Source organism: Acomys minous, assembly GCF_964271855.1.
Source record: "Acomys minous genome assembly, chromosome: 2".
Lineage (NCBI taxonomy): Eukaryota > Metazoa > Chordata > Mammalia > Rodentia > Muridae > Acomys > Acomys minous.
The window spans coordinates 41,561,771-41,577,265 of record NC_140484.1 but is presented as its reverse complement, the minus strand read 5'-3'; the positions used below and the strand labels follow the sequence as shown (position 1 = coordinate 41,577,265).

At 42.0% G+C, this 15,495-nt stretch overlaps 1 protein-coding gene across 4 annotated transcripts in view; it reads right to left on the bottom strand.

The window, feature by feature from the left end:
- Positions 1-15,495, bottom strand: part of PCSK5 (proprotein convertase subtilisin/kexin type 5) — a 440,201-nt gene that overhangs the window by 376,401 nt on the left and 48,305 nt on the right. The gene's annotated exons all lie outside the window — the stretch shown is intronic.

The following is a 15,495-nucleotide window of genomic DNA, read 5'->3' as shown; positions in this document are numbered from 1 at the left end:
TTGGAGAGTCCTTATTGTCCACTGCGTTTCTCAGTATTTGGTCCACTCTTCCTACCTCTAATCTTAAAATGATTTAGGTATAAATTGAGGTTTCTGTATTTACCAAATAATAATGCAGGGTGCTGAGTTAAAGTTGAATTTCAGATAATGACAAATACCTTAGCAAAAAAGTTTATCTTATGTTACATTTAAGAGAAAAAAAATTGTTACTTTCTTTGGTAGATATAAACTTGGAGTTATTTTCCTGGGAAGCTTTTTAAAAGTACATAAATTGATGTTTTCAAGCTGAAGCTTCTGTGTGGCCATGTTGTGTATTTAGTGAAGCTGATTTTGAAGGCTGGTTTCTGGCTTCCCACCTGGGCTTCTAGTAGCTGAGATCAGCACGGTGTGGGAAGTGATGAGGTGAAGCCCTAACTTCAGGCAGGGTACATCGGAGTGCTTTGCAAGTCATAAGCTTTCCAAAAGGGCCAAGGAAAAAGCAAAGGAACAAAAGGTCTGCTGACCGTGGGCCTGTTCTCTTGTTCCCAGGAGGCCTTGGCTTTCTCAGTGCTAAGAAAAATCCCTCAAGTATTCTCCATCTCCACCCTTTCCTGGCTATGATAGATGGGTTAAGTATTATCTCATCCCAACTAGTGCAAGGAAGAAGTCTGAAGAGCATGCCACATCATAAGTGACATTAATGGAACAGTTTATCTAGAATAAGAGCTGCCTTTTATCTGGCACTTTATGGGTTTGGTCTGAGGACTCAGGCCAATTTCTTACCTGAGAATGGCAGGTTAGGCTTCAGGATACAAGGATGAATACACTTGCTTAGCTTAGCCAACAGGAGAATCAACATAGGCACTAATAATTTTCATCTACTGTATCTACTCCTGTTTCTAGCTGGCTTAATTTTGGCCTCTCCTACTTCCTTTGCGGACTACACTGTCACCTTCCAGTATACTTCTAACTTGTCATTTCCATGGGCAGATGTCTTTAAAAAAAATTATGGTCAATTGTTGGTGACTTTTAGAAAATATTCAAATTTCCCAAAAACCAAAATAAGTACTTCTGTCCCCAAAGTCTCCTGGGAACAAGAGAACAGGTCCAGAGTCAGCCAATCATTTGTCCCCTTGCTTTCTCTCAGGCCATTTTGGAAAGTTTATGATGTCCAAAGCACCAGGCTGTACCCTTGCTGAGCCTAGAGCTTTGCCTAGTCTCTGCCACCCAGAGCTCATCTTGGATACTGGAAGTCCAGGCAGGAAGCCAGAAATTAGTTATCAGCTTGGCTTTCTACACCAAATAATGAAGATTAGTGGGGTGTCTTACTACTCTGAACTGCTCTCCCCCAAGAAGTCCAGGAACATCAGCCACAACACTAACAACTGCTTCCCTAGCATCCTCTTGTATCACTGCACTGGCAAGCTACAGGGCTCACTCCTTTCTGTCTCTTTCTTTCTTTCCTCCTTTCTTTCCTTTTTCAAGACAGAGTTTCTCTGTGTAGCCTTGGCTGTCCTGGACTCACTTTGTAGATCATCCTGTCCTCCCCCTCAGAGATCCACCTGCCTCTACCTCCCCGAGTGCTGAGATTACAGGTGTGTACCACCACGCCCAGTGACTTACTCCTTTTAAATAGGTGCATGGCTGATAGGTAGAGTTTACCTCCAGGGTTCATCTGCAAACCAGACAGGGCAATCTCCAGTCTAAATGTAAAATCAGCTCTTCAAGACAAGCATATCCACAAACAGAGTTGAATACGATAACAAATAATCTAAATATCGAGGGGAAAGAAGAGGGAGGCTGTTCAGAAATGAGGTAGAACAGGCAATATGAAGAATGTACACCCCATGGGAATGTGGACTGATAGAAAAATCATAAGTGACACCAACTCAAGATAAGGTGGTAATTAATGGTTCAGAATGAACGTTAGGAAGGAGCTCATCTGCTCCTTGATTTTACAAGTGAAGTAAGAACAATGAGAAGTGACTTGCTAATGGAAACTCTAAGCTGGTCGTAAAGTGGAGAGCAGAATGCAGATACCCAGAATCTAGCCAAGCCTCCATCCTCTCTACCAGTGTTCCTCCAATAGCTGTGCATATGTCCACACGTACAATAAAACAATGCCCTGTATGCCACCGAATTGTGATGTAAGAGAAAAACTACAACTCCCAGTTTTCCTACTGCCTCCATTGCTTATCTTCCTTTATAAACTCTGCAATAGCACTCTCCTGGCTATTCATGCTACTAAAGGTTTCCACATGGCACACAGTGTTCCAGGTCACAGGAATACCCTAGTTGATAAGGTACAAGGGACTCCTTCCTGCCTTGCATTTACATCCTGGAGACAAACAACAAAGAAAGAAACAGTATAGTTTTATATCTAGTTAGGTATATGAAAGACATTAACATGCTCAAGCCAGACAGTGAGATCAAGGATCCACTTACACAATGTTTATGAGGAAAACCATCCAAAAGAGGTAACATGAAGAACAAGAACCCGAGTGTGTGATATACGCCTGGAATGGAAGCACTTGGGAGGTAGGGACAAAAAGATCGGGAGTCCGAGATCATCCTCCTCTACATAGCAAGTTCAAGGAGGCTAGCCTAAACTACAAGAGACACCTTGTAGTTCTGGGCATAGTAGCATAAGCCTTTATTCCCAGGAATCAAGAGACAGAAGAATATGGATCACTGTGAATTCAAGGACAGCTTTGTCTACGTAGTAAGCTCCAGGCTTACCAAGGCTACCTAGGGAGACACTGTCTCAATAGTTAAGATAAAACTAAAGAGGATGTGGGGAGGGGTGGAGGGGGGAGGAAGAGTCATACACCATGCAGAACCTAAAGAAGACAAACATTAGGCATGGAGAACAATGAAAAGGATTTTAAGATGTGACTTTGCATAGAAAGACAAGACTCAGTATCAGGAGCACAAAGAAAGTCCCAAAGATTAGAGACCAGGCCCCAGTAGCCTTTGAAGATCATTTTAAAAGCTGGATTTTATTTGAAGGTCAATGCAAAGCCACTGGAAAGCTTATTCACAGTTTTATCTCTGAAAGTTGATTCTCTGAGAATGACTATGGACAATGAAAATCAAAAGCCAAGGTGATGGTGGTGGTGGTGGAACCAGCCAAGGATAGTGTGGGATGAAACAGGCTGGTGCTAGTGCAGAGGAGGAAGGCACACAGAGTCATAGCTCTAAGAAACTGCACTGGCACAGCAATGAGCACCATTGAATGATTTAAAAAGGAACAGTCATAGGGGAGGGGAATAAGGGGAAAATGGGAGGGAGGGAAGAATGGGAGGATGCAAGGGATGGGATAACCATTGAGATGTAACAAGAATAAATTAATAATAAATAAATAAATAAATAAATAAATAAATAGTAAAGTGATGAACTCACGGGGGGAAAAAGGAGTACAGAGAAAAGACTCACAAATGACTCTTCTATTGTCTTTAGTTACTACATTGATTATGGTACCAATTATAAGTGGGGGGAGGAAGTTTGGGAGTCATGGTGGTAGATAAAAATATAGAGTTCTAGACATAGCATTTAATGCTTTTTATAGTTGTTAAATAAAGATGTTGAATAAAGATATTAATTAAGGTAATTGACAATTTCAGCATGTAGATGAGATAGATAATATTGACTAGACCCTGGTCTCTTCAAAGTTTACATGAGGGCAAGGAAGCAAACCATCACTAAGACCCATCAGCAAATTCTCAGTATCACCACAACCTCTTTTCCTTCCTTGTAAGTGACATACGTCCTGGCTAATCTACTAGTCGGCCAAACCAGAATCGGAACAGTTATTCTTCATTGTCTCTTTTCCCTTTTTTCTTTACATGGAACTTACTAGAGAGATCTTGTTAGTGAAGAACAAAAAGAAAGACGAACACTAAGGAATACAATCAGACTGTGGGACAAATCTCAAAAAGGAGAAAATGATGGAAGATGATACCAAGTGAAAGGCAGGGATTTTTTTAAAAGAAAAATATCATACAGTGTAAGAAGAGAAAAGTTATTTTACTTACTTTTCAAATTCTATTTCATACATAACTACAGACATAAACAGACAAATTGTTTTTGTTTTTATGAGAAGATAACTTACATGCTTTCTGCATAGTATTTGTAAACTTTGAAAATGTTTTTGAAGATCTTTCACTATCTTTATGTATAGACATATCAACATTTCCTATTATGTTATAAGGAGTTAGCCTACATTTTCGTCTTTTCTTACATGTAGAACTTATACTATTCTGTTCTACCGTGGATTTAAAGACATGCCTGAGCAATGCTGACACTTCAAATAGGGGAATTTGACAGAAGCAAGGAGCTTATCCTACAAAGGTAGAAGGCTGAAAATTCAAAGGCTCTTTTTGCCATGTCATGTTGTCTCTTTTTGTACTTAAGACCTGGTTGATCTTTGAGCAATCTGTGCACAAAAGCAAAATGCATAAGCGCTTACTACACTGTCATAAATGCACAATTGGAGTGGTCTCTCTCCATGGTCAGACAACTGAAGTGGCTCTGGGTTTTAGTTGGTGGGAGGCTTTTCTGTTCTATATCTATGCCTCCCCTATTTGCTTATTTCTGCTTTTCTAACTTGTCTAAGAATTCAACAAAACAGGTAGAATCAAAATTCTCCTTTTAACTCCAATCTAAAATATGTCAAAGTTTTATTATTCTACTCTTTCTAAATCAAATGCCTGTGTTTTTAGACCTTTTAAGGTGTTTGGGGTTTTTAAAGATGGTTTGTGACTCTCCAGGCCACCCAGGCCTACCTACTAAGATCCTGCTTTAAAACACAATGTTTTAGCATCTTAGCAATGTTTAGTTAACTATTAAAAAAAAAACAGGCTTTATAGAAAGTAACATTCCTTCACATAGCTGAAGTGACTGTGCAACCTCTAGTAACCGAATCTCTGCCTTGCTCTTTACAGCCATCACTCCATTTCCTTTTCATTTTTGCATTTTTGATTTATCCTACTCACTCCGTGTGTGTTACGCCTTTCCTCTGGGGTATTACAAGGGCTTACTGCAAAGCTAGTGGAAGGTTGGAAGAAACACAGAAGCCTCCGCTACCTCTTTCATCTAGGGTGGCTTTGAGCAACCTGCTTACTGTCTCCACATTCCTATAAGACATTAATTCTACAAACACACCGCAGTGCTAGAGTGCAATTGCCGGAGTTTGATCTGGAACTCTATGCAATTTCAATTTAAGTCATAAGATACAGAGGGAAACCATGCTTGCTTGAGTCCCATTATGAAGAGAGCTAGAACAATAGAAGTGAGCCCCTAAAACGCCAGGACCAACATTTGTGCCTTCTTCCCCACATCCTAAGTGACAGCCTGAGGGGTCACAAGTCGGGACAATCCTCCAATCTGATTTCTTCGGCGCACAGGAACTGTGAATGCCCTGCCCATATTTAATCCTGGAGAATGTTATTAAAAGTGAATGACAGGGGTTTTTGGACTGGCACCAAGGATGAGGGTGCCCAGTTGCAGCTGCGCAGCTGCTCCCTCCCCTCCGCCCCCCCCCACACACCCCCCTACCCATAGCAAGGGTAGCTCTCACTCTGCTGCAGCCCCAGAGATTTCCTTCCTGTCCTTCTCACACCTTGTTACCTGCACTCTCATTGGAAGCATCAAAATTTATGACCTTTCAAACAAAATCTCTATCGCCAAGCACTCTGTTACGAACACTTGGCAAGCCTGCCAAAATGGCTGAGAAATCCGTCTTTAATTCATTCCTGAACATCAGGGATTCTGGCTGGGAGCTCAACTTCTCCATCCGCTATCCACAAAACGTACAGTTTGACCCTCTGTGTTCTGATTGTCCAGACATCTGGGAAACCTGGAAGCAAGACAGAAAAGGGAGGGAGCAAGACAGAAAAGGGAGGGAGCAAGACAGAAAAGGGAGGGAGCAAGACAGAAAAGAAGGGCGGTTGGGCCTGGAGAAGAACACGGTGAACTCCGCACCCAACACACTCCTCACACTCCTCTCCCACTTCTAGCTATTTTCTTCCATGAATCCGTCAGGCATTGCAAACCTATGGCTGACAAGCTTTTCCCAGGAGAATGCTTAGAAATACTTCCAAAAGAGGGCTCAGCTAACAGGGTTACATTCCATAGCTATTAAAAGTGGGGGTGCCGCACAAAGCCTCAAACAAGAGGGGTCCCCTCAAATCCTCCCTGCTCACCATACCACCCATACCATCTCTGTACCACACAAAGCCTCAAACAAGAGGGGTCCCCTCAAATCCTCGCTGCTCACCACACGAGCCATACCATCTCTGCCTAACATCAAGCCTGCTCTGCTTCTCCCAGGATCCTTAGGATGCTCGCTAATACTTTTAGTTCACTGGTGTGGAGTGACAATGACAGGAGGACTGTGAAACAACACACAAAGCCCCAGGCCCTGTCCCAAGACAGAACAGCTAGTCTCACCTTGTGGAAATACGGCAGCCAAAGCCACTGACTTCAGCACTTCCCAGATCACTCAACAGCTGAGTGTGCATAAATGTAGGAGATGTTTTGAGAGTTACAAAATCCATCTACAAAAAGTCCAACTATTATGTCATTATCATATTTAAAATAGAACACAGGAACATTGACCACCCCACACATACATATTCACATATATGCATGAATACACACACACACACACACACACACACACACACACACACACACACACACGCCAGCAGGATGAAAGACTGCTGGTAAATGGAAACACCAGATTGGCCTGTGCAGGAAGCACTTGAACTCAAAGTAAGCCTAATGTTTAAGATGCATCAGCCCAGATGGAAAATTCATTTCTGGCAAAAAAAAAAAAAAAAATCCCTGTGGTTTATGAGGCTGATCTCCAATGCTTGAGTTTAGTTACCTCTTCCAAAAGGTTTCTTTACCTACAAAGTCACCTTATAGATTGTGTGTGGATAGTTCATTTGCATGCACTTGTTCTATTGAGGGATTCTTCCCAGATTGAGAATAGAGCTAACTGAGGTTCTGGTGGCCTCCACGACTCAAAGATCAATTGACAGAGAAAAAGTATTCTGGGATTATACAATGAATTTATGGTGAAATGACAACTGACAGACACAAAGTTGATCTGTGCAACTTTTACATAATGTGTGCAGAAGTGTATCTGTCAATCTTGAAGCAAAAAGAAAAAAAGAAAAGAAACACACACACAGACACACACTCACACATAGAGGAGGGCACACATCTAAAACTCAAATCAGAAGAAAAGGCAGCAAGCTGAAACACAAGGAACTTGAATATTCCTTCTTTCTCCAGTTTATCTTTCATTACTTTCTGCCCTCCCCCCTCCTTCCAGCCCCTTCACTGTGAGACAACACTGGAATTCTTAGTTCTTATCAAAGGAAATGGCTTCCGTACAAATGTAGCAAGCATGGCAGTATGCCTAGGACTTCAAGCCTCGAACTTAATCCTGGGCCACACTGACCTGGAGACAATTTCTTCTTCTCCAGTAGAAGCAGCCAAGTGTTCACATTTCACACAGCTGTTGCATCACCGCTGACGTGCCACTCCGCATAATTCCAGAAGGCACAGTAGATACCGTGCGTAGAAAGGAAGGCAAACAGATTACAACTAACAACTTCAATCTCTTCCAGTGCAGAAGCATTTTGCCACTTCGTTTGGACTTTGTTAGCACATTCAAACCGTGGAGGCTATGCCAGTATTGCACAGGAAAGAGACGGGACTAAATGAAAGGAGCCTGGGACTTCATGACGTCATCTGAGCAGTTCTCCATGTGACTCAGAAAGACAGCTCCTGCTAACCCTAGTCTGTAGTACGGGCTGAGTCGGTCCTGGATTCTGATAAGAAACCAACCTGTAGAGATCTAAAGATGACAAAAGAACTAGAAAAGATAAAAAGATAGACAGGCCAGATGCTTCCAGATAAAATCTAATATGAAGAAAGAAAGCTGGTGTCATGTGACTAGTCACACACAGACAGAGTATTGGAACCTAACTTCATGCCAGTTTATACTTGAATAGTCCCCACCCACCTCCACAAACTCAATACAGCTACTTCCCTAATTGAAAACTTGTCACTTAAGGTTTTCTGTTTCTTGATAAGGAAAAGAAAAGGGGAAAGGAAAAAAAAAACTTCCTTCCTCACCTTTTCCAGCCTATGTGTACTTGGACACGAGGCACTGTGACATAACGTCCTGCCGCCGGTGCCTCCTTTACTCTACTACTCAGTACCTTAGGGTTTGAGATAGCTGCTTCTTGAACCCAGAGCTCACTGTATTGACCAGACTTACTGGCCAGAGATCCCCTGGGTTCGACTATCTCTACCCACCCCAGTACTGGGGTTATAGACACGTGCCACTATACTTGGCTTTTTATATAGGTACCCATTCTGAAGGCAGGTTTTTATAACTTTGATTGTGGCTCACAAAGATGTGTACACAAATCAATTAACAAACTCTCAGAGGGGCTGGAGAGGTAGCTGCACATGTGTGTGTGTGCACAGCTCCAGCAGAGGACCCAATTTGGCTCCCAGTACTCAGGCAGGATAGTTCACAACCACCTGTCACTCCAGATGCAAAGTATCCGATACCCTCTCTGTACTCTGTGAGCGCCTGACTAGACCCACATACAAAGACACAAAGACACAAAGACACACACACACACACACACACACACACACACACACTATTTAAAATTTAAATATATTTTTAAAAGGAAGCTCTATTAATGATATTCTGCTATATTTGCAGACAAGAGCCTAGAATAACTGTCTTCTGAGAGGCTTCCCCCATCAGCAGATGAAAAGAGATGTGGAGACTCACAGGCAAACATTAGGTGAAACTAGGAGAGTCTTGTGGAAGAAGGGGATGAAGGATTAAAGAAGCCAGAGAGGTCAAGGATTCCAAAAGAAACCCTACAAAATCAACTAACCTGGGTCCACAGCGACTCACAGAGACTGAACTACCAACCAAAGAGCATGCATGGGACAAACCTAGGCCCCTGCACATATGTAACAGAAATGCATCTTTGTCTTCATGTGGGACTCCTAACAGGAGAAGCAGGGGCCATCTCTGACTCTGTTGCCTGCCTCTGGATCCCCTTCTCCTAATGTGCTGCCTTGTCTAGCCTCTATAGGAGAAGACGTGCCTAGTCCTACTACAATTTTTTACGCCAAGGCAGTTGATATCCATGGGAGGCCTCCTCTTTCCTGAGGAGAAAGGGAGAGGAGAATAGAGGGAGGAGAGAGGGGCATACTGAGAGGGGAAGAGGAGAGGAAGCTGTGATCAGGATGTAAGGTTAAATAAACAAACAAAAAATTAATTAATGAATGAAAATAAAGAAGGAAAGATGCTCTGAGGATGGGAATAGACTATTGTTCAGAAGAGCTTGTTTCTCTGGAGAAAAACTGGACACTCAAAAAAAAAAATGGATGATGATTTAGGGGCCTGACTCTGGGTAAAGTCATGAAGACATAAAAGTCTACACAAAAAACGTAGGCTCTGGGTTCACTGAGATCCTATCACAAAACTAAAGTACAAAGTAAAGGGAAGAAACCCTCCATTGACTTTGGCATCTACATGCAGAAGCTGAGTTAAGTATGCTTTCACACATGTGTGCATGGCACACTCACCACACAGCACAGGTTGGAAGATTTATTGTCCCACTGCTTTAAAAATGTGCCAACACTTCTTGCCAAGCCACGTTATCATTATACTAGTGCTGTCATCTCAGAAGTCTGTGAATCCCTGTCATTTAAAATGATAATCACAACATGATGTTAACGCGTGGGAATCAAGGCTATTCTTGCTCTCAAGGCTCATGTGCCCCAGCTGACCACACAACTTTCTTAGAATCAAGAGGGTTATTCTCACAGTGTTGCTGCTCTGGCCTTCCCTTTTTTTTTTTTTTGAACCTGCTGAGTAAAGTCAGAAGCAGCCATGCAATTTAGTAGAGTAAACAAAGCCAAGCTTGTTTGGTGTGATTCAACCTGCCATTTTGCCTTCCTTGAGAAGGTGGTAGTTAAGTCACATGAAGCTAACATCACCAATGTCCTCCATAAAGCCAGTTGGCATAGTCCAATCCCATAAGCCTGCCTCTGCCCTGGCACACCAAGCACTCCATCATGCTCTAAGGGGTGATTGGCACAATTGGGCATTTATTCTATACTCTCATGAGGTTAACTCGGAGTGAAGAATGTATAACAAGCATATGAGAATTTACATAGTGCTATGGCTTGGATGTGGTTTGTTTCACAGGATTTATGAACTGAAAGCATGGTCATTAATGGGATGCTTAAGTGGTGGGGATTTGGTGGGAGGTCAGAAAGTCCCATGAGAGTGTTATTTTAAATGAGTGCATCTGTCCCACTCACTGGCTTCCTCTCTCACCATGTAGAATCTCCCCCCCCCCACACACACACTGTCACCATTGTGCCATCAAAAAGGTAACATAATCATTGACAATCTTTACCAGAGATGGACCTATGCTGTTTAAAACCATATGCTAAAGAAAGCTCTTCACATTATTTGTCCTCAAGTATTTTGTTATAGCAACAGAAAATTCTCTCTCTCTCTCTCTCTCTCTCTCTCTCTCTCTCTCTCTCTCTCTCTCTCTCTCTCTTAATATATAGATAATATTAATTTATTCTTATTACATCTCAATGGTTATCCCATCTCTTGTATCCTCCCATTCTTCGCTCCCTCCCATTTTTCCCTTATTCCCCTCCCCTATGACTGTTCCTGAGGGGGGTTACCTCCCCCTGTATTGCTCATAGGGTATCAAGTCTCTTCTTAGTAACCTGCTGTCCTTCCTCTGAGTGCCACCAGGTCTCCCCCTCCAGGGGACATGGTCAAATGTGAGGCACCAGAGTACGTGAGAAAGTCATATCCCACTCTCCACTCAACTGTGGAGACTGTTCTGACCATTGGCTAGATCTGGGTAGGGGTTTAAAGTTTACCGCCTGTATTGTCCTTGGCTGATGCTTTAGTTTGAGCGGGACCCCTGGGCCCAAATCTGCCTACCATAATATTTAGGAGTTACTCTAACTAAGCAAGTGAAGGATTTGTTTGAAAAAAATTTCAAAACTCTGAAGAAAGAGATTTAAGATGACATGAGAAGATGGAATGATCTTCCTTGCTCATGGATTGGGAGAATTAACATAGTAAAAATGGCCATCCTACCAAAAGCAATCTACAGATTCAATGCAATCCCTATCAAAATACCTACACAATTTTTTAAAGACATTGAAAGTTCAATTCTGAACTTCATATGGAAAAATAAAAAACCCAGAATAGCAAAAACAATCTTGTACAATAAAAGGTGCTCCAGAGGAATCTCCATACCTGATCTCAAACTGTACTATAAAGCAATAGTAATTAAAACAGCATGGTACTGGCACAGCAACAGGCTGGTTGATCAGTGGAATCAAATCGAAGATCCAGATATGAACCCACACATATATGGTCACTGGATTTTCGACAAAGAAGCCAAATCCATTCAATGGAAAAGGGATAGCATCTTCAACAAATGGTGCTGGTCTAACTGGATGTTTACGTGTAAAAAAAAATGCAACTGGACCCATATTTGTCACCTTGCACAAAACTCAAATCCAAGTGGATTAAAGACCTGGAACATGTTGGTACAGGAGACAACTTCCTGAACAGAACACCAACAGCCCAAGCCTTAATGTCAACAATTAATAAATGGGACCTCATGAGGCTGAGAAGCTTCTGTAAGGCAGGAGACACTGTCAAGAGAACAAAGCGACAGCCTACAGACTGGGGAAAGATCTTCACCAACCCTACATCTGACAAAGGTCTAATATCCAAAATATATAAAGAACTCAAGAAATTAAACACCACCAAACCAAATAACCCAATTGAGAAATGGGGCTTGGAACTAAACAGAGAATTCTCAACGGAGGAATATCAAATGGTTGAGAAACACTTAAAGAAATACTCAACCTCCTTAGTCATCAGGGAAATGCAAATCAAAACAACTCTGAGATTCCATCTTATACCCATCAGAATGGCTAAGATCAAAAATTCAAGCAACACCACATGCTGGCGAGGATATGGGGAGAGAGGAACACTCCTTCATTGCTGGTAGGAATGCAAACTAGTACAGCCACTTTGGAAATCTATCTGGTGCTATCTCAGAAAAAATGGGAATAGGGCTTCCTCAAGACCCAGCTATTCCACTCCTTGGAATATACCCAGAAGATACTCCAGCACACAACAAGAAAATTTGCTCAACCATGTTCATAGCAGCCTTATTCATAATAGCCAGAACATGGAAACAGCCTAAGTGTCCCTCAGTAGAAGAATGGATAAAAAAAACTGTGGTACATATACACTATGGAATACTATTCAGCTATTAAAAACAAGGAATTCCCGAAATTTGTGGACAGATGGATTGAGCTAGAAATGATCATAATGAGTGAGTTAACCCAGAAGCAGAAAGACTCAAATGGTATATACTCACTTATATCTGCATACTAGCCCAAGGGGCATATCCCATGAAAGCCTTCACTTACCAGGAAACTGGGACAGAGGGGAGGACATCCCATTGAGACTCTGGATGAGAGAAGCATGGGAGAATAGCAAAGTAGAAGGATCCAGAGGATCCTAGAAACCTACAAGTACTTATTTATTTTAATGCAGAATCATACTATGTAACCAAGTCTGTCCTCAAAATCATGATCCTTCTGCCTCAGCCTCCTGAGTGCTGAAATTATCCAGTATGTCAACACCCAGTGAAAAATAGCAGTTTTATAGTAGAGAGCCCATCCTAGCCACATGGTAAACATCAATGTCTACAATAACACAACAAATGAATATCCTGTGTCTTCCTCTATAATGCAGAGAAAGGTGCATGTACCCCCAGTGCTGTGTGGCCAAAAGAATTTCTATGAAACTTGAATCCAATCAGAAGGAGAACTACACCCAAAACTTAAAATGTATTGTCTTAAATTACTGACTTATACCCTTAAAGAAGGAAAAGCTGAAGTACATAACAGAGTGATGAAGACTTGGGAGCCAGGACACCTAAGTATGATCCTGGAGCACAAAAGAAAGCACGGAGAATGTAAAGCCTGTATGCTAGATAACCACACCAAGTCAATCTTGGCATCTAGACTTCCATTATTGAACTGATGATTACAGTGTAGAATGCCCTCGTGTTTAATGGATGCATAGGAAAGTTCCTTACTAATTTAATGTTGTTGGTTATTTCTTTATTTATTTAGCACTGTTGGGAAGCACACAGAAGACCCATGCTTGATATGCAAATGAGTCTACTCTAACCTTTCTCCCTGGCTCTTGGGATTTACAAGAATTTGAATTGAAGAAATATATTTGTAGCTCACGTCTGAATGTTCAGGAAATACCCATGTGTATGTGTGTGAATTTGTCTGTATGTGCACAGACTAAGAAGGGAAAAGAGACTGAACAGCATGGGAGATCTGGAAAGCTATTTTTACAGCTTCATTCGAAACAACAGCATTGGTGGGTTTTGTTAACTTTGAACAGAAAAAAAAGTACTACCTGAGCCTAACCTCCTTGAGGGACTTGGGGGAGGAAAGCAACACCTCCCATCTCCTTTCCTCCCAAAACGCAACTCTGGGAAGCTTCATCTTATCCTGGGGGTCCATGAAGGCTGCTATGGGAGAACCATGAGGCACTCCAGAGCCTGACATGGGGTGCTGGGGACACTAGAGGCTCAAGAAATAGCCAGTGAATCAGTAGACTGCGGAAATGCAAAGGAAAGGGTAGGGAACCCCACCTTTGGTAGACTGAGTGGCTGTCATAGGCAGAACTGCAAGGGTGGAGACAAAGACCTAGCCCTACTCTTGGGTATTCCTTTTATTGGGCAGGCAGAATGGCACAGGTGCCACTGGGCTGGCTTAACTGGCCTTGCACCCCTGGACTCAGTGAGAAGGATGGGTGTTCAGGTAGTGGATGGCCCAGGATCCAAGGTGTCTGTTGGATCATACACAAGCTATGTATGCACAGAGATAAGAAAAAGAAAGACCAAGATGCCTAAGATAATATTAAGGATGGAAATAGTGCCTACGTAGTAAATCCATCCTCAGGTGAACAAAGTCTCATCACATTCCGTTCCTAATTCTCGAGCCAACTTTTCAAGCTCATGTGGACTTTGCACGTTAGATTTGAAACGGAAGTCATACTAATTGCCAAGTTCAAGACACTTGTTTAACAGATGAAAGAACTGTGTGTGACTTTGCTGTAAAAACGCAGCACATTCAAACTGTTCCAACAAACTATTTTTTCCAGAAAAATTAGTCTAAATAGAAATAAACATGTACACATTATCTTCAGGCCACTGAAGTGTATGTATATATATATATATATATATATATATATATATATATATATATATATATATATATATATATAAAGGGACACAATACACACAAGAGTAGCCTTAAAGAAATGTAGTTTCTCTAACTACTGAATTACAATTGCAATCATGAACACTATGCCATAATACTCCAAGGAAAATTTAAACAGAGTATGGTGGTTTAATTAAAATGGTCCCCATAGTCTCATTAGGAGTAGTACTATTAGGAGGTATGGCCTCGTTGGAGTAGGTGTGGCCTTGTTGGAGTAGATATGGCCTTGTTGGAGTAGGTGTGATCTTGTTGATGGAAGTGTATCACTGGCGTGGGCTTTGGGGGCTTAAAATGCTCAAGCCAGATCCAGTGTCTCTCTCTCTCTCTCTCTTCTTGCTGCCAGCCTATCTGGATGTAAAACTCTGAGCTACCTCTCTAGCACTATGTCTACATGCATGCTGCCATGCTTCCTGTCATGCCAATAATGCCATCAAACCTCTGAACTGTAAGCCAGCCCCAATGAAATGTTCACCTTGCCAAGAGTTGCTGTGGTTGTGGTGTCTCTTCACAGCAATAGAAACCTTAACTAAGACACAGAGTAAACTGTGGCCTATAACAGAAGGCAAGACTCCAAGCAAACACTGAATTGTATAAAAACCTATCTAAGAGCCTCTTCAACAAGAAATATTTCCAAGAGCTTCTAGCTGAGGCTGCTCCGCTTGCTGGTAGGGACTTGTTTGCCAATTTATTTGAGAATGAGTTCTATGGCAAACCAAAGTCACAATGGAGGGGAAGAGGCAAAATAACTTAAACACTGAATTTCATGCCAAGAACCCAAAGAGGATCTAAGATATGTTGGCATGGCTGCCTCTGCTTCTTCATTACTTAGTACATCTTGGACGGCTGAGTCTACAGGGGTCAATTTCTTCCTCTGGCTTAATTAATGAGGACACTACTTAACTTCATGTCAGTGCCTTATTGGTCTTCTCTTAGTTTGTCCCCAGTACTTCTTAGTTTCTCATATCTCATGCCAAAACCACCTCATATTATCACATAGAAGACTGGTCCTTGCCATTACTTCCTTCTAGGGTCTCCCAGGAGTACACTGCTGTACAGCCCAAAAGGACCAGATGCAAGAAGGATACTAAATGAACCCCC